This window comes from Coptis chinensis, chromosome 8, assembly GCF_015680905.1.
Source record: "Coptis chinensis isolate HL-2020 chromosome 8, ASM1568090v1, whole genome shotgun sequence".
NCBI lineage: Eukaryota > Viridiplantae > Streptophyta > Magnoliopsida > Ranunculales > Ranunculaceae > Coptis > Coptis chinensis.
Genome location: NC_141463.1, coordinates 7,384,393 through 7,408,550, shown reverse-complemented (window position 1 = coordinate 7,408,550; position 24,158 = coordinate 7,384,393). Strand labels below are relative to the sequence as shown.

The 24,158-nt window shown below is 36.1% G+C and overlaps 1 pseudogene across 1 annotated transcript; it reads left to right on the top strand.

Annotated features, from left to right (window-relative positions):
* Positions 1–15,426: 15,426 nt before the first annotated feature.
* LOC147479647 (cytochrome P450 CYP736A12 pseudogene) lies at positions 15,427–17,542 on the top strand (annotated as a pseudogene). Its single transcript, XR_015205406.1, has 2 exons — positions 15,427–16,208; positions 16,826–17,542. The product of XR_015205406.1 is annotated as a cytochrome P450 CYP736A12 pseudogene (transcript).
* Positions 17,543–24,158: the final 6,616 nt, after the last annotated feature.

The following is a 24,158-nucleotide window of genomic DNA, read 5'->3' as shown; positions in this document are numbered from 1 at the left end:
CAACGCATACTACTCATAATGACACAATATGATTCCATTCAACAAATGATATAGAACTATATCAACAGATCATGGTTTCGAGGGTCATTCATTACAAAAAAACTTTTCTCTGAGTGGATATGTGGAATTACACTATAAAGCATACTCATGAGAAATTTTTGAACCAATTGTAATATATTGGGTGAAACGCTTAACAATTTCAGAGTAGTTGTTATCAAGTCATATTTCATTGTATTCTTCGTCCACAATAGCTTGCATGTTTTGTTAATGTTGTTATGTTAGAATAACCCACTACATAATCAATTATAAAGGTAATCAGAGGTTTTAGATAGAGGCAAAAAATAGTTATTTACCAATTAATGAACCCACTTTCAAAAGCCATTATGTCAAAATTGATTGTGTATAATGAAGTGTTCCACCAATTGATATACCAAAACTTAGATATCTATCACTTGACTTAGTAGTATTGATATAAACAAAGTGAGTTTAGGTGATCATTGGATCGTGGTTTATAGGTAGTGTTTAAGAATTTTTCAGTCCTTATATATTTTCAAAACTGTTTGCACTAGTCGTTTTATTTTTATAAAAAAATAATAAGCGGGTCTATATTTTTCTCGATTTGTTTTGTGTTGTTTGTTTTTGTAATGTGTATAATTATTTGTTAGTCTCGTGGAGTGTGTATGAAATGCATTCCGATTTTCCTTATCATAGAAGGAGTAGTCATATTGGTTATATTTATTATATGTCAATTGTGCACAGATTTGACTAAAATAATATGTGCTGCAACAATGTTGTTTAATTATCGTTAGTTTTCATATTTCACATGGGTAATTCATTAAGTACGACAACATGTTTATGAATTTTGTATTTAAGTGTTATGTTATTATTCAAGTGATAAGGAGATATTTTTGGTAAATGTTGAATGAACTGTAGTAAGTGATGATGTAATAAATGAGGAACTAATTGCTTCAGTGTTGGGGGAACTCACTCGCCTCACTCATACACTTTTAACTGATGAACAATATTGTAAAGTATGAAAGATTTGTTAGTTAGAAAATTTGAAAAAAAATATATTATTACGTGCATTCCTTTTGAGATGTAGTATATACTTGCATATACACACTTTCTTTTATTATTGTATGTATATGTGGATGAACTATTACCGTGTGTATTTGATGTTAATATTGTTTCACCCATGAGACATGCATTTGTAATGTTATTTTGGTTAATGCCACGTTATTAATGATACGATTAAAGAAAATAGTTGTGATAATTGTTAGTCTTAAACCATATTGGAATTTCTATAGAGGATGTCTTAGGACAATGATATTACTTTAACAGTACATTAACTTTTTATTTTTGTCTTATAATTCGTGCCTATAAATTATGACACGTGTGATTGATTGATATTGTTAAATTAGTTTCACATTGATTTTTTGCATCTTCAAGTATTCTTAAACATATACCTTGATTTTTTTTTTTATCATAAATATTATATTGAACTCGGTTAATACCTGTATAACCTGTTATTGATGACATATTAAAAGTGGGTTTGTATTATCTTAAAACTTTTAAAATTCGTGTTATACGGTAACAAGTCTTATTTTAATTGTCATTGTATATGAAGATTAAATTTTTTGAACCTATCCACTGTTTAAAATAATTAGTAATAATAATAATAACAATGAACGTTGAGTATATCTCTATTAGTAGCATCTCCTATAATCAACCTGACCTTTTAAATTCATCTGGGTATTTTTCTTACACATAATACCCCTGAATGAATAATTAAATCAAATACCTAGATATTTATTAATGAGGACCACTTGGTCTTTTTACGCTTTTGTAAATTCTTAGTACCGATATTGTCCTTATATAATTGTTCCTTAACACCTTTGAATAGGAGTAATCGGTCTTTTCATGTGGTGGTGAATTAAAAAACTAAATCCATGCCATTTTGAATTGGACTTTAATTAGATGTTAAAAAGAAAATGAAAAGTCTAAGGGGAGAATACGAAGGGATAGAAACCCAAAACCATTATTTTCATTGAAACCCAACTATGTTTTGTTCACTCACTCTGTAATCTCTTCGTATCCTTCACTCCGTCACATGCCATGGAGGAGGTGATACACTATTATATTTTTATTTATAGATTTGTCTTCATCTCTTTCAGATCCCTATTCAGTTGTTTAGCGAAATTGAAATCCAATTCTTTGTGGGATTATTTGTCAAGTAAATTCTTAGAAAGTTATTTGTAGTCAGATTGTTTGTTTATATATAGTATGTGTTTTCAAATCGTCTTTGAGTTTTTTGTTAAGTTTTTCTATTTTTATTGTATTTAACCAAAACGTAGCGTTTGAAAGGGAGCACAAGGATCTTAAGCTCAGATTTGTTGAAGGGTTCAAAGAAAGAAAAGAATTGTACAAAAACGTTCTTGAGCTGAAAGGTTAGTTTATTTCGCCTTTAGAAAATGACATGAGTATGCACATCTTTCGAGTGGACTTTCTCGTGGTCTCGCTGGTTTATCTGCTGGTATGGCTATTGGTATTGTTGGTGATGCTGGTGTCAGGTAATAATATTGTTCATATGTTTTGTTCATAGTTTTTTTTTTTACTATGTTGGCAATTTGGCATTATTAACTATATAACATGGATAGAATAGTTTAGACTTTTAGTTATTATAGCTTCATTGGTTGGTTCTGCTGCAGTCAAGTGATTGTAAAAGGAACTAATAGAGAATTGAAGGAAGTTCTTTATATTCCCTTTTTTTGGTAAAAGGTGTAGCATCCAAGATTAATCTTGAATTTAGTCCCCAAAGAACAATCAAATAGTAACTACAGTGACTTAATCGAGTTAGTTTGAGAACAACTTCGTTTCAGTTCAGTTTGTGGATTGCCGTTTAGGTATGTATGTTTTGTATCTGTAGATTGCTAAACTAATTAGGAAAGAGAAAGGAAATATGTTTCAGAGTTCAGACTGCTAGATTAGTGCTATGTAAATCTTATTGGGATTTTATTTATGTCGTAAATCATTCATACTGATGATGTGATTGAATATACTGGTGACATCTAATATACATACAAATTTAGGCAAATGCGAATTAAAATTGTTGTTTGTTTATTTTTTCCCTTTTTTTGGTAGGGAATATAAGAGAGTCTTTTGCAGATGCAAACCTTTAAACTTGGAAGAAATTGCTATTGGAGCTTTAATGGCAACTAACTTTGAATCGGCAAAGGATGGTGAACTTATGGTGAAAGCAAATGGAGCACCCAAGAAGGTCTATAAATTTGACTCACTATTTTGCCCACAAGCAGACTAGGGTAATGGGAGAAGCACAATTACATTAGTATGTTAATAATCCCTTCAATTAGATACATTGCTTCTTAAATTTCTCCAACTGATTAATATTTGTTTTTCTTTGTGCTTGGTTGATTAGCTTATGTGTTTGAAGACATAGCCCTGTTTGCCACGTCTGTGGTAGATGCCTACAATGTCCTACTCATGATAACCATCAACTGAACATGATTCATGGTAAGATGAACAAACATACACGAGTACATTACCATGAATAATAACGCTCTCTGGAAGCATTGAGGGTGCGAACTTATCAGTTTAACTTCTTCCTCAAAATGTCTATATCATTGCTGAGTTGCCTTAATGTTCATAATGAAAAGTGTTGTTTCCATACTATTTTGTACCCTGCGTTTCAAATGCACTAACAAATTTTAAAAGAATCTGTCTACCAGGTTTATGTAGGTCCATGTCATTTATACATAGACTTATTAAACGTGTTTGATTTTGTTTATTTAAACAGACTGGAGTGTCCAAGCAACTGTTAGCTGGGTACTTTCTGAGTGCTTTGGGAGTAGCTATGTATCGATTGTTGCTGAAGAAGATGTTGAATCTCTTTCAAGATCTAATAATATCGACCTATTGGAGGTTGTCGTCGAGACTGTCAATGCTTGCCTAGCTGAAGCACCTAAATTTGGACTTAGTTGTTCAGCCAAATCCCTTGGTGTAAATTACATAACTCTTGAGGAGTTGTTTTGCACCATGCATGAGAGATCTTCAGGGACTATACCACTATGAAGTTTCTGTATGTGTTTTAGAAGTCTATAGTGAGACCTTCTTGTGCCTAGATCTATCTCACTCTATTTGTGTTTAGGCTTGAAATTAGACAAGTGACAGATGGAGTCCATCATGTTCCAGGATTGGTTGAAGCTCATGTGAGCAACATGAATGAAGTCTGGGAAGTGTTACAAACAGGTAGCAACTTAAGGGTTGTTGGTGCAACCAATGCAATTGAGCATAGCAACCGTTCTCATTAGTTTGTCTTTTCTCTACACCTCTTAATACTTATAACTAAAACACAAATATTTTAGATACACACCAACATAGTCTCCTTCTTAATATTACTATTGCTTGATATAATTGTAAGTTGCCTTAACGGTGGAAAACAAGAGGTTTAGATACACAAAAATAATGTATGAAAAAGCAAGAAAAATACTTTCTAGGCTCTATGCATTGATGGCTATGCCTATTATTATAATTGTTCAATTCTTAAATATTTTGTTGGTGTTATAAATAAATGCCCAAAACGAACATTTAAATGTGAGCTCATACAAAATGTGTTAAACTTTACTAGGATTTCATATTTTAGTTTTGGTTTTAGTGGCCTTGACTTATGTAACACTCTGTGTTTTTATATGTGGGAGGTGTATTATCATATGTAGGTGACGTACGTTGCCATTGTTAATCTCAAAAGTGCCCAAGAATCCCCAAAAGAAGTACCGTAGATATATTGCCATTGTTCGGGGTTTAGATCAATTTCTTAAATGTCATGTTACAAATGAATATTGATGGCCAGGCTGTATAGAGTATAAACTTAAGACTTTTATATTCATATTAAGCCTCTTCCCTTTTTTCACGTCAAAGGGAGGCAATATTTTTCTTCTTAGATAAGGTATGTTGAAATTTTCTTAACATTTAAAAATCATACATGTAATTTCTGCTCTCAAATTTTAAATGGTAGTCTAAGCATTTCAATTGTTTATGCAACTCATTCAGTTTACTTGGTATCTTTCTACTCTTGAATTTTTCTTATCCTTCGCAGGTGCAGTGGTGGAATTATAGTGGACACCATAAACAATTTCTAAGCCAATATTGAAGATGGTACAATTAAGGCCGGAGGGATGCCTCAGCGATGGACTATCAATTATCTAAAATTATGGTTAATTGTTTCTTTATATATATACTCTACCCAAATGGATATTACCCATAGAGCTCTATTCTTCAATGCCAATATCCAAATCAAGTTTCCAAAACTCCAACAAGCAATCCATGATCTTCAACTCAAGGTATGCATCTTCTTCTCTATGTGAAATTTTGTGTGTTTAAAATACAAAACAGTTTTGTTGGCCGCATTATGAAACTCAAATTTTGTGTATAGGTTGTTTTGGTTGCATTATGAAATATTGTTGATAATCCAGCTTTGTCAATTGAAGTGCTTAATGGAATTATGGAAATGTCAAAGAAAGTGCCAGTGGAATAAGTAATGGGTTAATGTAGTTGTAACCAAGCCAGCCAGACTCAACTTTGAACTTAAACGGGCCTGGGTTTCAAATGTCGAGGCATCCCTACTTCCAAATATTACGACCCTATATTCAATTTTTATAAGACGAAGTTGCACCTATACCTCAGTTAATTAGATGGGACATATTGTATTAATGGGAAACATAGACCTGCTGCAAGTAGCACCCCTATTTTATGACATGCCAACTGCAGAAGAATATTTGCCTACTTTTGAATCTTATGGTAAGCACATTGTTCCTTCATCATTTCTAGCTTTAGTGCTAATTAACTATCTATCAAACTGCTATATTGTTTAAGGTGTTTCATAAATTGGTGTTGTCGTGTTTGAGTGTGCAATCTCATTTGACATACTATTCCTTGATCTTAACTACAGGGTCTACAATAGCCAAGAGAAACTGTTGGCATTGGCCCCACTCCAGCGTATCTGAACAAAATGTTTCCAAATGATAGGATGTACGATCTTTGTGGAAGTAATTATAAGACATGTTGTGATTTTCAGTCCAATGGTTAATTCAAGTAGCAATGGTCGGTTATGTTTATAGAAGTACAAAACTTAAGGTGGAGGAAATAGTTCCTTGGTATGGCAATGAAAACCTGAATGGGTTAGTTGAGCTGAATAGACAAACTACTAACAGGAGGCTTCAAGAATTAGAAGGAACATTCTTGGTATTTTTGGTTTTTTATTTTTTTCATTTTGTAAATGCTGATATGATTATGGGGTTTCTTCCATGGAAATGTGTAAAATAACTTTGGAAACGTTGATACGATATTTATTTCATGTTATTATGGTGTCTATCAGTTCATATAGTTGTAGCATGCTGCCTATTAGTTTAGACAGTCTTAGTACAGTGCCCAAAGAATAACCAAAACTATCTCCACATAATCACTGTGCAGAGCACGTGCAATTGTGCTAGTCTTATTAATTATTTTGTTTCAGTCTATGTAATTTTGATAGGTGGATATGAATCATTATTTTTAAAATGTGTGTTATATTTGATCCAGTTGCATTGATGAATTAGGATTCGATGGTTATTTTAAATTTAATATTTTGTTTTATTTATATAGCTTTAAATTACTCATTTTTGTTTGTTTAAATGAGAGTATTATATGTTTGATTGTTTATCTTCCTCTCATGTTGATGAATCATAGTTGCATAAACATGAGTTAGAGTTCCTTAATATTTTGTTTGATAATGCAAAGAAATAATATTTGTAGATACAATAAAATAATAAAATAAAAGGGTTTCTGATAGCATGACTGAAGTAAATATAAAGTTTTATTGTTTGAGGTTGTTACTATCTTGTAATATATTAATAAATGTTACATGCACAATTATTAGTGTAATTCATCCATTCTCTATAACTTTTGACAAAGAATTAATTTTATTCTTGTGTTGTTTAAAATGTGTTGGTGTGTCGAAGATTTCTTATACTTAAAATTAGTCTCATGGCAGTTTATCATAATTAGTAGTCATGATGAATAAATTCAAAAATTGTATGTTTTCGTTGTTTAAATATTCTCAAAATATGTGGTAAGTTCGTTGGTGATAGCAAGAGAAATTTGATTTGTTTCTTTGTTAAGAAAATAAGAAAAAAATAATAATAATAAAAATAATAAAATGATTATCACATAATATACTTATAATATCGATTAGTTCAAATTTTTACTTGAAAAAAACATGTATTTTGATATATTCATGAGATGAAAATGATGAGTTAGAGAAAAGTATTTTAAAGTGTTTTGTTGATATTATGAATACAAAGGAAAATAGATATCATGTTGAAGAATATTTATAACTAGTATATAGGCCGTACTCACGATACTGTTTCAAATTAGGCCTAAAAGAGTCTCAACCAACCTAATGATAAAAGCTCATCCCACAAAACAGTCATTGTTGACCAAATCAACAATGATCCTGTACTCTTTCAAATTAACATTTTAAATTGCACTTATCCTATAAGACTTTGGATCTGTCATGTCATAACTTCTGAGTAACATTTGTAGCCGCCGAATCCCCCACACCAAGCCTTTTTATTAGATAGATTGGTACGTTCTTGAAAACGATACCTTAGTAGAGTAGCGTACATTCTTGATTAATATTATTGTTTGTATATATTATTTTATTAGATGTTTTCCATCCGATTTGACTCATATTATTATACGGGAGTACGCTTAATATAATTAATTTGTCTGAGATTTTTGTAGTTTCAATGGCATGAGTGACACTTTGTCACACCCCGAATTTCGACAGAATTCGGAAAAACAATATTTGTTCCTGACTCTTTGATTTTCGAGGTGTGATGCACTCTCCACTCCCAAAAACCCATAATCAGTTTAAATACGCGGATAATTAAAAACCAATAAAAATTTCAAATTAACAAAAGTCTTCTTCATTACAAAAATTCACAAAACTGATTAAGTTATAAATCTCCTTTCAACCCTCTTTAGTTATAAATACAACTGAAAATATAAAACAACATTTGTCTCAACTAAAAATCTATTACACCTTAGGAGAAAACAAAACATATCCTGAATGCGACACTAATGCAAACCACGAGCAACAACCAACCTTCTTCAACATGAAACCTGTCAAGACTTATCAACTATGTTCATTTAATGAACACACCCGATAAGCAAACATGCAAATCGGGTCAACATTATAAACAATGCTAGTGTGAGTAGCTCTAAAATACAACATATACTTATACATATACATACACAATCCATAAGGCAGTTAGTTCCTTCACCGAGGCGCCTTAACTTCCAACAACTAATACGATATCCTTAACTACAATAAGTAAGACAAGTAGTTCCTCCACTGAGGCGCCTTAACTTTCCACTAACCACACAACAAACCATACGCATAATAAAAAGGCATTTAGTTCCTCCACGAGGCACCTTAGGTTCTAACTAAACTAATAATCAGCCAAACATATTCTATACTTACCGCATTTCATGCTCAATTACAGAGTGGGTCGTCTCTGCCCAAGTAATTAGTTTGACCCACACTTCTGCAAAACCATATACAATCATCTATCTAAAGATACATCATTAACCAACACATTACCATAATTATATTAATTAAGGCTTTCTTTGTGTGTCCCTAAAATCACGTCGTATCTATGTCTTACATAGTTTCCCTGGCTACCATAATCGCTTCCCAACGCCGAACATGTACATCCACATGCCTCCTCTTACATAATGAACCACTCCGGCGTGCGTAACTACCCGGCGGGATGCGCGACACGGGTAACCCTCACCACGAAAGCCATTATGTAAGTCGCCACTATTCGGCATAAAATATCGCGCGTCTCGTTCTTATTTTTTTGCGAATGGAATAATCAAGCAACTATTCGGCTACGCCCGAAGGGCCATTTAGATTCACTGAAACGCCAGAAGGGCCAATCAAATTACTTATGCCAGAAGGGACATTCAGATTCACTGAAACGCCAGAAGGGCCAATCACATTACTTACGCCAGAAGGGCCATTCAGATTCACTGAAACGCCCGAAGGGCCAATCATATCACATACGCCCATCACAAAGGCAAATCACATGAGTTGTGGTAGCTAGGTTCTAGGATTTTCGTTAAGTAATTTATTCAGGTGTCATACCTTTATATCTTAGAATAATTCTTATTCTATCTCATGCCAGTATACTTAATTGTACTGAAGCTCACCGTTTCTCGTTATAATACAATCTACATTATCACGTGTCAATAATATTCATTGCACGATATCCAAATATCTCTATATCAAATCTCGAAATTTATTATTTCACGTGCCAATCTTCAATTTGGTCTATGTACATTTTTGAGTATGCTATAAGTTAATAACTAGCGATATTTGTTCGCATAGCTCACTTTACTTCCGAATCTCGAGACGTGATTCTTTTGAGATGTGTATAACTGTACGTAACACCCTCATTTTTATTAATGTCCAAAATTGTTATACTATATTTTTATTATGCCATAAATTTATTAATAAAATTGGAACAAATATGTATGTTTGACTTTGTAAAAGGAAGGAATAGTTTATTTATTTTGAAAATGTCTTAAAAGGTAAGTTTTTAAGTTTTAAAATAATGTGTAGAGATTTGATTAATAAGAAAATATAGAGAAAATAATTTTGTAATTTATGGGAGAAAATATGGAAAAATTTAGATTAGAAAGAAAATGTCTATAATTTATGAAGAGAGAAAAGTTTTTATTTGAAAAAAAAATGTATAGAAAATTTGTAAATATGGAAATGTCTTGAGATTGTTTTTAGATCTAAAAGAAATAAAAAAAAAAACAAAATAAGATTAAAAAGAAGAAGGAAGAAAGAAAAAGAAAGAAGAAAGAAGAAAGAATTAAGAAAAGGAGTATTTCTATGCTTGGTATTTTCTTTGAGTTTTTTGTTGCTTTTCTTGGATCTACGTAGAGTACTTTATTGTTTGATGTTTCTTGAATCTCATGTGGAGTGGCGTTCTTTTTCTTATTGTTTTTTCGCTAGCTAGAAAAAAAAAAAAAAAAAAAAAAAAAAAAAAAAAGTGAGTAGACGACCTCACTAATTAGTTATTTTCAATTATTTGGTTGTTGATTCCTATTACATTCAATTAATTAGAAAAAAAAATAAAAAAATAAAAAACAAAGAAATATATTGTGAGTCTTTTATATTGGTACTAAGAGCATTAAAAATTCGTGTTTGTATAATAGTTATAAAACGGTTGTTTTAAATATGGTTTCATATTTACTTACATGAATCTATTTAATATTGTGTATGTAGTAGTTATTAATGTTGAATAATTTAAAAGGGAGAAAATAATATGATTGAAATTGTACTAGTGAGTTGCCAATATTATTGTGTGGTATTAAATATATTATATGTATATTATGGAAGAAATAATTTATTGTTGGTTTTATGTGGATGAAATCATGAATATGGATTAGATTTATAATTTAATGCAAGGTGCTGTAAGTGCTAGTTTAATATGAGTTACTCTTGATTTTCTTGTTGGCTTAGATTTCATTAAATCTTTAATAAATGGTGAGAATTTCTTAATGGCTGAGGACAAGGAATTTTGCTTATCTAGTAGTAAATTATATTGCTTTAATGTGTTATAGATTTGTTTTCCGAAAAAGATTAGAAATATATACTGTAGCATACTGTTCATTAGTAGTGTCACTGTTCGATACTATAGCGTCAATGGTTGATAATGTAGTGTTAATGTTTATTAATGGCATTTATGTAAATGTTGTTAGATATGTTATATTACTATTGGCAACACTTTTAAGACTGATTATAGTATTTAGTGAAAGCTATAATTGTGTTGTTAATTGCTAGAACTGTTTTTGCAATATTTTTTTGATAAATCATTATTCATGACATTTAATAGGTGTTATTATTGTAATTATCAGTGCAATTATTTGTGATGTAGTACACTCTTATCCACCATGACTTATTGTATGAATGATATAATTGTGATATTGATATTTAAGGTGGTCGTCTATTATACAATATTTTTGGATGAATGATTGTGTAACAAAATTGGCATCGTGTTTATGATTGAGTTGCTATGAAATAGTATGACAATGTCTTTGCTGGATAAATTTGAGACATGTTTAAATGGAAATGTTTCGTTAGATTTTACATTGACGAGTTAAAGGATTCTTATGGTCGTGAGTATTGTGATAAGTCTAAATATTGTGGTATAGTGCAATAGTTTATATGGCACGTGAAAGAATGAGAATGGTGATGATATATGAGATATAAATACATGGTATAGTGCAATATATTCGATTTGCACGTGATAGAGTAGAATTGATGATAGTTCCAAACGTTGTGGCTTAGTGTAATGATTTATTTGGCACGTGATAGAGTGAAATGGTTATGAGATATGAATGTATGATACCTTAATAAGTTATGTAACAAAAATCCTAGTTCTTAGCTACCAAAACTCATTTGATTATATGATTAACCCTTGTGAAGGAAATGTGACTTTGTTTCAAGGGAATTTGGAGCCCTTATAGCCAAATGATGACTTTATTTATCTCGTCGCCAATTCAGTACGACACGCGTGATATTTTATGCCTAATAAAGGCTTACTCACATAGTTTTGGCGTCTGGGTGGGGTTACGTTGTATGCAACATCCCGCTTAGGGTAACTACATCGGTGTGGTATATTATGTGAGTGAGGCATGCAGATGTGCATGTTTGGCTCAATAGAGGGGAGCGATTGTGGTAGACAAGAAACTCAGTAAAACATAGATACGACGTTATTCTAGGGACACTTGAAGAAAATATAAATAATAAATATTATTTGTCAAAATGTATGTTAACACAATAATAAATGATTGACTATGGTTGTGAAATTTTTCGTGGAGTTTGTTTTTCTCGGTTTGATGGAATTATTGAAATTTTGTATATGATATATTTTGTTTTATAGTGTTTTATTTGCACTCACAACGGTTTTGGAGAAGGGTGGGTAGAATTATATTAATTATTTATGCAGGTATAACCCATTCTGTGATCAGGCTTACACCTATGTAAGTATATAGTAAGTTTACTTTTGTTATTTTATTATTATATGAAGCTGACCCGATATGCATATTTGCTTATCGGGTGTATTCATAAAATGAATATAGTCGATAAGTCTTGACAGGATTAGTGTTGAAGAAGGTTGATTACTATTGCTTGTGGTTTGCGTTAGCATCTCATTACAGAATATGTTTTGTTTTCCCTTGAGGTGCAACAAATTTTCAGTTGACACAATGTTTTTTGTATTTTCGGTTGTAATGATAATTGAAGCAATGTTTAAGGGGAAGTTTGTAACTTAATCTTATTTGTATTTTTTTGTAATGAAGAGGACTTTGGTTAATTTTTAAATAAAAATGGTTTCAAATTATTGGAATAATTAAAATATGTGTGCGTTTGGAAGTTGGGTTTGCTTTCACACCTCGAAAATCGAAGAGTCGGGAACAAATATTGTGACACTGCCAGTCTTACCATTATAGTTTCCTCTTCCTCTATAGTTTCCTATGTTTGATCCTCTAAAATTATTTCTGCCATTGCTACAATTGTCATTACCACTGCCATTATAGCCCCCTCTATATTGTTTTCCAGATGAATTCCCAGCATAAAAAGCTTGATAATTATTATCATAATGGACATATGTTCCATATAAACCTTCTATGATGAGTTCTTCACTAAGAACATGGCTATGAAGCTCTTCAGCTGAAATATAACCATGCCTAGACCTAACTCTTATAGATGTTTTAGTGTATTAAAAATTATATCTCCTTCATCAAGAGGACACCTTGAAGCAGCAAGAGCATATGTAATCTGTTTAATCTGATTGAGATAAGCTGACATAGTGGAAGTGTGGAACCACCTTTCTTTATATCCTAAAACTTACCCTTGAGCTGTATAACATGAGCTCTAGAAAGGGTTGAGAATCTAGCTTCCAGTGTTAGCCACAATTCTCTTGATGATTTAATACCAACCACATAAGGAAGAATCTCTACACTTAGAGTGACACCAAATGAACAACATCTGATATCTTTTCATCCTACTAATATAATTTGGACTAGAATATAATTTGGACTAGTACCTTCAATGAGTCCATTAAGATCATAAGTGTTGAATATAGGTAAAAAGAATTGCTTCCAAATCAAGTAATTTTCTCTCGTAAGCTTTACTAGAACCATGTTTGAAATATTCTGAAATGCATATGAGGTATTTTGTGGTGGTGTTGCCATTGGCATCATGCTTATGGAAGGATTCTTCTGCATGTTGAATTGATTGTGGATTACTAAAAATAGGAATAGACTGATGAGAAGTAGTAAAACCTTGATTAAAACCTTGTTGTTGATGATTGAAATCACCATAGACAGAATTGATTCCATGAATTTGATGGTTAGAACTTTGATCTTGATTGAATCCATAAGCTTGATGATTGAAACCATAAGTTTGTTGATTTACTCCTTGAACTGGATTACTTCCAAGAATTGAAACTGATTCATTTCTTAATTTGGAGTGATTGAAGAAGTTAATGGAATCGAAGCAATGTTTTGCTGATTCATAGTTGGAATTTGAGCAACAGCTGAAATTTGATCTACAGAATTTGTTGAATTGACATGATTTACTAGATTTTGATCTGCAGTAATCAGATTTGTGTTTGTACTGTTGTTTGAAGGTTGAGAATTCTGATTTGTTCTCACCATTGATAACGATTACAAGCTTGTATCTTTGAATTTGAAGAACAACAGGGGTGAGCTCAAATGAGCTTTAAGGGCTCTGATACCATAATAGAAACCCTAGATTTATGAATGAAATTGTATATGATTCATTAGTTTCTGATGATTACAAAGAAGTGTTTATATATATGATTACATTGCAGGCCGATATCATAACTAATTCTGTTACATACAACTGTCATACAATTGTTAGTTAGGTACAATGGAAGCTTCTAATGCTTGACTTGACTTCCTTCTTTGACTTCTGATAGAGAATCATTGATAATTATTACTACCTATATGATGCTTTCTATTTTAATTGGGTGCCAGGAAACACTAATAGTTGCACTCTAACTTGCTCCGTATGGTAACTCAATCTCTTGACCTGTAGAATGGATGGATGTACCTCCTCCATGGCTAATGGATGTATTAGACAGGGAGAGCTCTTTTGTAACACCTTTGCTAAATTAATGTATATACAACTGTTGATTACCAAATATATATATATACCAAAGAAAAACAGAGATCAGGTTAAACACCTGATTAATGCGGAAAGATCAGTCAGCAGCAAGAACACTTGATATAAACTGAACTTTTATTTATATTTGTGGAATTATATTACAGGGAGGAGAAAGAAGAGCACACTTCTCACTCGAAACAAAGAGAAAATTCAAAGCTAAAATGAAAGATATTCCTCAACAAGGTATATTCTTTCACTTAAGATAGAAAACTTATCTAATCTGAAGCCTAGTAGATTTCAACCAAAGTTTCGGATTTTATGCTTACCAAAATTTCATCAATTTCAAAATTCTTTCTGGTGTACAATGTGGGGCTGTCAACGGGCCGGACTTGAACAAGACTCACCTATGTCTAGGTCCCGGTCTAAAGCATATTTACATTTAGAAAGTCCAAGACTTGAACCTATGCCATATGTGTAGCACTATATCACTTAACCACCAAGCCTCAAACTTTTTATGTAATCTAATAGTTAAATATTTATTTGTATTTAATTGAAACACTAACAAAACTACATTAGTTTTCGGACCGGACAGGGATATGTCAAGAAGTGGCCCAATAGTCTTATCTGACAATATTTAAGTCTTAAGTCCATATTTTATCGGTTCGGATTCAATCGGCATTCAGGCATGGCCCAACCTATTGACAGCCCTAGTACAATGTGACAAACCACATCTGTGATTCTCTCTAAGCTATTATTCAAGTACTGCTAGTCTGTTACTATTAATTTCGACTACCACACTGTTATACAACTTGGAAGATATGTGAATCAGTGGCTCAAGTACTTCACTGAAGCACCACGACTATAGCACTAAGCTAAAACGACATGTATAGAACACACTACGCTAGCTGCGTGCGGGAAACTGAGTTTTTTGTGTGTGTGTTGGTTCACACTTCACAGCCATCAGTTGAAAACGCACTAAGCTGTAATCTTACAATATAACCACTAGATATCTCTTCGATCTGCTATCATTTTTCCTTCTAAAAATGGGGTGGACCCGCGGACGTATTAATGCGTCTTGGAAATTGTTGGTGTAAAACTGTCTTACGTTTCTAGGATGTACAGAAGTTAGGTGACTGTAGCCTGTAGGTCAGACAATTGAAACTACCACTTCATGGATAAGGTATGGAATTTTTACTCAGCTCGTTCAGAACTTCCCTATAGAAACCTTCATTCTTGGATCCTATGTTTCCATATTCCATCCATGGCTCTGCTTTTCTTTGTGCTCCTTGCAAGTTTATTGTGTATTTCCTTTCTCATAGGCTCATTGAGATTCAAAAATAGTAAGAATGGCTGTATGCTAGCCCCAGGTCCTTTAGGCCTCCCTCTACTAGGCCACCTTCATATGTTGGGTGATCTTCCTCATCGCACTCTCAGTCAATTAGCCCAAACATATGGTCCAATCATGTATCTACGACTTGGTCTAGTCCCAGCCATTGTGGTCTCATCCCCCGAATGGGCGGAGTTGTTCCTTAAAACTCATGATTTGGTTTTTGCGAGTCGACCAAATATCATGGCATCACAGTACTTGTCTTATGGGCGAAAAAATATGAGTTTCGCACCATATGGTCCCTATTGGCGCAACATTCGGAAATTGTGCACTTTAGAGCTACTTAGTAACTTAAAGATTGAAATGTTCAAGCCTATGAGGAGGAAAGAGTTACTACATTACGTAGAATTGATAAAAAGTTCAGCTGCCAGAAGATCTGCAATTGATATAAGTGCAAAGGTTGGATCGCTCATTGAAGACATGACCTATCAAATGCTATTTGGGTTCAAGGATGATAAGTTCAACCTCAAATCAAGCATGCAAGAGGTCATGATGCTAGCAGGAGCTTTCAATATAGCCGATTTTATCCCCTACCTTGGAGCACTTGATCTTCAGGTAAGGTAGCATCTAGTTATATGCTTAAAAAACGGAGTAGCGAAATTTATTAGGAAATTAAAACGGGTTAGTGACGAAAACAGGAATCACGATTTGTTAGAAAATTTCTATATGTATAGTTACGATTGTTGAGCAAGTTTTCAAAAGAGCTGATGCACGGGTCTATTTTCTAGTATATATCGGTTTTTGAGGTACTCAATATGGATATATTTGATATATCGGATGGATATATTGATACATTTTGGATCCGATATATATTGAATTTTCCGATATATCGATCGATATAACTGATATAGATCGTTGATGTTGACCAATCTTTGACCAATTTTTATTAATATATCGGTGATATTTTCAGATATATCAACATCCAAAACAAAATTTTGATCAATCAACAAAAAAATATATATACACCGATATATCGATATATCTGATTTTTTGAGGGTCCGATACCCAATATCAAAATATTGGGCCTTGTATAAAAGTACTATACTAATGTAGGATTTTTCAGTCCACACAAATAAAATTCATAGCATATTGGCGTATACGAAGCATTTTGCCTATGTTTACATTTACTCTTTTTTTGCTTATGTCCAATACTCCAACGCATGTATTTCCAGGGATTAAGTCGTCGAATGAAGGATCTTAGCAAGATTATAGATGGATTTTTGGAGAAAATCATCGATGAGCATGTGCGAGATGCCAAAACGCTACAAGGCCAACACAGGGACTTCATTGACGTAATGTTATCCTTGATGGAATCTAATGAGACACACCAAGAACATCTAGATCGCGATAATACCAAAGCAATCATGTTAGATATGCTTGCAGCAGGAATGGACACATCAACAACTGTGATTGACTGGACCATCGCTGAACTGTTGAGGCATCCGCGTTGCTTGAAGTTAGTTCAAGAAGAATTGGAAAATGCAGTCGGCTTGAATCGAATGGTCGAAGAAAAAGATTTGCCTAAACTCGACTACTTGAAAATGGTGATCAAGGAAAGCATGAGACTACATCCAGTAGCCCCATTGCTTATCCCTCGCGAATCCATTGAAGATATAACAATCAATGGATACTTCATACCAAAGAAGTCGAGAGTGCTTATAAATAATTGGGCACTTGGAAGAGACCCGAATTCATGGTCAAGCAATGCTGAAGAATTTTATCGAAAGGTTTATCAGTACCAACATCGATGTCCGCGGACGTGATTATCGATTTCTACCATTTGGATCAGGCCGTCGAAAGTGTCGGGATTGCAGTTAGGCTTGGCGTTGATTGAATTAGTACTTGCTCAATGTTGGGAGATTTATTTAGAAAGTCACACCTCAATCTAGTTACTTTATCGAAAATGATTTCAACTTGGAGCTCACACCAAGGAAATCGCCACCTAAGACTTTGGTAGTTATCCACAACAACCTCAACAAAGCAAAACCATTAACTTATCATCACCGCGCCATAGCGGCAATAATAATGGAAGTAAATATGCAAAGAGACCACAAAGATTTAGGTGGTTAGGTAAATATTACCTACATCCACACCACAAGAGAGAGTTTCCTTTATAACAAAGATTGGAGTTTTACAAGAGATCAAGAATCAATAAGAAGAGGCCTCACTCAAACCCTAACTTCATGAGCTCCCCTGATGCCCTAGAAATGAATCTCTCAAAGTTGTTCTTCAAAACCCTAATCTATTTCCTTTATATAGGTGTACATAGACAAAGGGGAAGTAAAATGGGCTTGGGCGCAATTTGGAGCTTGGCTGGCGCCATGATAGGTGTGGCGCCCTCTTCATCGAGCATGGCTTGAGTCCGGTGGCCTTAGGTGGCCTTGCCTTCTTCTTCGGACATCGTAGCGGTTATTTGCGGCCTTCCATGACGGACCCGGCCGGTGGCGCCTCTTCATCGAGGTTGAGCAGTGGTGAGCGGACGGAGCAAAGCTTCGGCGGTTCAACAACCAACAATCTCCCGCTTGGAACCGAGATTCTTCATGCACATCGCATCTCGATTGTAACCACTTTCGATCAAATCGATATACTAAAGAAACACTTTCGGCTCATCCATCATGGTCTTCCAAGCAAGAAGACCCACCGGATGAACACAACTTCAACTTCTCGATGAGCCGCGGCCTTGGTTGACATATCCGGATTCTCACTCCTTGGATCTTCTCAAGTGCAAGACCTCATCCTCAGCGAGATCGGGTAAAATGATCACGGGAGACAATGTGCTTGGTCCTAGAATGAAAGCGGAATTCTTGGCAAGATGTATAGCACTCGGTATCAGCTTTGTGTAACCACTTCTCTCTTGCTTCATCCCAAGCTCTTCCATCAATCCCGTAACGGATCATCTCTTTGCTTGCCTGCAGTAGCTTGACCCACATACTGCGCATACGTGGTAGACAAAGCAACAATCTTAGAATGGCGAAATCCAACTTCGGCTGCGGTAGCACTTTCTTTGTAAAGACATAACCGGTAGTGCTTCTTCTGCGATCTACTTCTCTGCAAAATCGGCATCCACATACCTTGCGGGTTCCTGACACCCCTTCCATAACATAGGCATTTCTCGTAGTACCTCTCCGGATATCTCGATATCCACTTCGCGGCTTCCCGATGTTGCTTGCGGGATTAGACATAAATCTGCGACAACTCCTGGCTTGGGCTATATCGGGACGTGTGCAAACCATGGCATACATAAGACTTCCAATGGCGGTATGGTACCTTGGCCATGAAGTTTCTTTCCTCAACAGTCTTGGGAGAGTGTTCCTTGGACAACTTGAAGTGAAGCGCCAAAGGTGTGTAAAGCTGGTTTCGCGACTACCCATCTTGAACCTCTTGATACCTTCTCGATATACTCGACTGAGACAACTCGAATACCTTTACGCCTTTATCTCTTCGATCCTCGTCCCTAGAATCGTTTTTTTGCACCCGGATCCTTCATAGAGAACTCACTTGCTAACTTCTCTTTCAATCTCCCGATTTTCGACATATCGAACTTCGCTACTAACATATCATCAACATATAACAACGGGATGATGTAGGCCGGAGTCGAACCTCTTGAAGTAGCAACAATGACGTTTACTTATAGTAGCCATTTCCTTGCATGAAGTTATCAAACTTCTGTACCCTTTGCCTAGGGGCTTGTTTCAAACCATACAAGCTCTTTCGAGCCCTACATACCATATTCTCTTTACCGCTTCTTGATGAAACCCTCCGGTTCTTTGCATATAAATTTCCTCAACTAGGTCACCATGGAGGAAGGCGGTTTAACATCAAGCTGCTCAAGATATAAATCTTCGGCTGCAACAATACTCAACACTTGACCGAATAGTATTCGGTTTCACCCTTTGGAGAGAATATCTCGTGAAGTCAATGCACGCTTTTCTGCTGAAAACCCTTGACTACTAGCCTTGCCTTATATCTCTCAGGAACCATCATGTTCTCTTTGACTCTAAACACCCATTTGTTCGTAGAGCCTTCTTGCCCGTGGGTAGTTTGGCTAACTCCCGTGCCAAGAGATGAGGGACTTCATCTCATCTTGCATAGCAAGCTCCACTTGCTTGCATCACTCACCTCAATGCTTCATCATAGCATTGGGGCTCGCCACCATCGATGAAAGTAGCAAGTAATTCACATAGGTGGGGCGGATATCTCGAACTTCGGTACATGTGGCTGGATGTCTTCCTTGGGGCCGCGAGGTGGAGATGGACTTCGGTGGTGTAGTATCCTCATTATTCTCGAGTCACTACTCTTGTCATCCTCATTTGTGGGGCTCCCACTATACCACGACTTACATCAAAGTCTTCCGACTCAACATACTACGTGCTTGCATTTCTGCGTACCCGATTCCTTGGTTTGTGCTTCATCTACGTCCTTGTACATCACCTTCTCATTAAACCTGACATCTCTACTACGAATGATTTTCGATTTTGATCATCCCAAAAGCGATACCCAAAATCATCACCGCCATAGCCGATGAAGGTGCACTTTAGTGACTTAGCATCAAGCTTGCTTCTAGCTTGGTCACTAATGTGGACATAGGACACAACCAAACACCTTCAAATGGGAAAGGTTCACATCCTTCCCACTCCACACTTCCTCACGGAATCTTAAAATCCAAAGGCGATGGTCCTCTATTGATCGGGTAAGGCTGGCACGTGCTAACACTTTACGCCCGAGGCTGCTTGGGCAAGCTGCTAATGTCGCATACACCTAGCTCTCTCTGTCGATGTTCTATTCATCCGCTCTGCAACCCATTCTGGCGGGGTATCCACTGGCAAAATCTTTTCCATCTTGATGCCATTGTCGACCGATCTTCTTAAAACACGAATCCTCATACTCTCCGCGTTGCCGGATCTCGACTTCTTTACTTTCAAGCTTGTCTCATTCTCGACCATGGCGCTTCCAAGTCTTGAACACTTCAAAATGCCGACTTGTGTCTCAAGAAATAGACCCACACCTTCCTAGTATGGTCATCGATGAAAGTCACAAAATATGACTTTCCATGAGTGAAGAGACATTAGGCGGCCCCGGACATCGTATGTATCAACTCAAGCCTTCTAGCTTTCGGTCGACCCATTTCTGCGAAAACTCACCGAACTACGCTTTCAAATACCGCAGTTCTCCCGAAGTCAATTTTCGGTTTGTAACTTTGGGAGTTTACCGAGGAAGAGTGAAGGATTTTCATTCCTTTCTCACTCGTGTGACCAAGTCTGCGGTGCCAAACATTCGGATCCTCTTTGCCATAAGCCCGCGGCAATCGACTCCACAACCATGTGCGGTCATGTAGAGAGTACCATCTTTCTTACCATTTGCAACAATCAATGAACCGCCCGAGACCTTCCAAGTATCCGGCAAAGGCGTAACAAATCCTTCACTTGCGATTGCCCCACGAAATCAAATTCTTCCCTCGAATCCGGAACATGTCGGCGTCCCTCAATAACCATGGCGAGCCATTCATCTTGATATGCACATCACCGCTTGCCGACAATGTCACAAGGTTGGTCATCAGAAAGACCGTTCAAGGTCACCCCGATTTGTAGTTCTCAAGGAACTCGATGTGAGGTAGCATGGAAAGATCTTGGCGGAATCAAGTACCCAAAAGACTCCTTAGCGTGCTCCATCGAACATATCAAAGCGTCATCTACCATCACCAACAACATTAGCTTCTTGATTCTTTTTCATGTTCTTATTAATGTTGTTGTTGTTTCTTGGTGCTTAGGGCAATTGGGGCTATAGTGGCCGGGCCTACCACAATTATAGCACACCACTTCACTCGTGTCTCCGAGGGTTTGTGTTCAACGCTTTGCAATTGGGAGGCTTGAGATTTCGATCTCCCCTCCACTTCTTCTTACCCTCGACTCTGTTTGACTTTCTTCCCTACTTTCGATTTTCAATGCCGACCACGAAGTTGATCAGGCGATGACGGACAATCTGTCTCCGGATTTCCTCGGTTAGTACCATACTAACAAGCGTGCTCAAACTTGACTTGGTCATTCCCATGCGAGCCACTAATAGCCGCCATAGTCGCATTCCAACTTGGAGGCAATTGTCAATATCGCCAAAGCTAGCACCTCATCACTAAATGTAATCTCAACCACCCAGACTCAATTGGTCCTTAGTTTGGTTGAATTCATTTAGGTGATCATGAAGGAGGTCCCCTCAACATTTTCATACTAAATAGCTTGGTGATCAAATAGACTTTGTTTTGCGGCCGAGGGTTGTTCATACATCGTAGTAAGTGCCTCCATGAGAGACCGCCCGTCTTCTCGGTCTTAATATTGAAGGCTACCGACCGAAAGACTCAATCGGATTGTGGCCAAGGCCTTTCTATCTTGCAAATCCCATTTATCTTGCGGAATCTCATGGGCTTCTCACATATCAATGTTTCCATCAAATCCTTTTGATAGAGAACATCCTCAATTTGCATCTTCAATAGCGAAGTTTGTTCGTCAAACTTCTCTATCTTAATAGCTTTCCTTTTCGGTCGTCATGACTTCCACTTGAACCAACACAACGGTGGAGACTCTACCGGAGGAATTTCTTCAAACACCTAGCCTCAAATGCTAAAGGTGGAAACTTTCCTCACACACCTTGTTCAATGATTCAAAACCGTGCTCGATACCACTTGTTGGGAGATTTCACTAGAAAGTCACACCTCAATCTAGTTACTTTCTATCCCAAATGATTTCAACTTGGAGCTCACACCAAAGAAATCACCCACCCAAACTTTGGTAGTTATCACAACAACCTCAACAAAGCAAAACCACTAACTTATCATCACCGCTTCATAGCAACAATAATAATGGAAGTAAATATGCAAAGAGACACAAAGATTTAGGTGGTTGGTAAATATTACCTACATCCACACCTGATAGCCGAAGTTTCCTTTATAACAAAGATTGGAGAGTTTACAAGAGATCAAGAATCAATAAGAAGAGGCCTCGCTCAAACCACAGCTCAATGAGGCTCCCACAATGCCCTAGAAATGAATCTCTCAAAGTTGTTCTTCAAAACCTAATCTATTTCCTTTATATAGGTGTACATAGACAAAGGGAAGTAAAATGGGCTTGGGCGCATTCGAGCGGAGCTTGGCTTATATATAGGTGGGTGGCCCTCTTCATCGAGCATGGCTTGAAAGTCCTTAGGTGGCCGAGTCGCCTTCTTCTTCAGACATCAGTAGCGGTTGCACGAGCTTGGGCATATGTGGACTGGACCAGCGGTCTGTCCTCTTCATCGAGGTTGAGCGAGAGAGTGGTGAGCGGACGGGAGCAAAGCTTCGGCGGTTCAACAACAACCCAACACTCAATTGGTTCATTGCTTCAACTTAGAACTTCGGGATGGATTGGCACCAAATGATGTAGACATGAGTGAAATTTGGTCTCACATTGCCAAGAGCTAACCATCTTCTTTGCAATCCCAACTTATCGTTTATTTGTTTTAAGAGAAAAGGCACAAAGCTGTTTAGGAGTTAGTACACTTCATTTTTGCTGCTTTTTGGTAAAGGGAGGGTGTGTGTATTGCTGCATTATGTTGAGTTGTTGTAGTTTGTTCACTTTGTTGTATTTTGAAATTCTCCATCACCATTATATCTACTCATATGCATTTGCTAGTACATGATAAGTGTTGGAGTTATCCCTCACATTAGGAGAGGAGAGAAATTCAGTTTCAGCTTGTGTGTAGAAGACAGAGCCCGCCCCGCACCCTCCACAAGCCATTCTGAAACGCACCCTGCGTTCAAGCTCCTGGACATCGTCCAAGGCAAGAGCGCACCCCGCGCCCTTGATAGCACAATTCCGAGCACACCCCGCGCCCTGCCTATTTTGGTAGGATTCTATTTTTGCGGAACCGCGAGTTTTGCATTATATGTTTGGGTTTTTTGGCAAAACCAAACACACAAGAGGCAGCACAAAAGTTAGAGAAAACCCAATCTTGAAAGCTATCAAGATTGAGAGATAACATTTACAGATAGACAACCCTGTAAAGAAATAAGAGTGATCTAGTAAGGTGAGAGACTGCAATGAGTGATTGTAATCTTCCTTCCCACTTTATAAAGGACTAGCTCTTGTGGAAGTAGGCAACATTGGCCGAACCAAGGTATATCTTTGTGTTGTGGTATGCGTTTAATTCTGTTTTACATTATTATCTGTTGTTAATAGTTGTTTAGAGAGTTGGGCATTTTTTTTTTTTTTCTCAGTAAGCAAAAATTTGTATTGATAAAGGTGGTTGTGGGGGGGGAGGAGGAGGAGAGTACATGAGGACTTACTTACAGTCTACTCACACAGTAGCACTATAAGAACTTAACAAAACCTATAATAAACATGTTCGGAACCTCCCATTTGGTTATCCATGGGGTTTTATAATAAAAACAACTTGATCGTTGTCTTGCAAACCGACCGAGTACTTTGCCAATTGATCTGGCTGTGAAATTGGCTTCTCTTCAAACCGAGTCAATTTGCG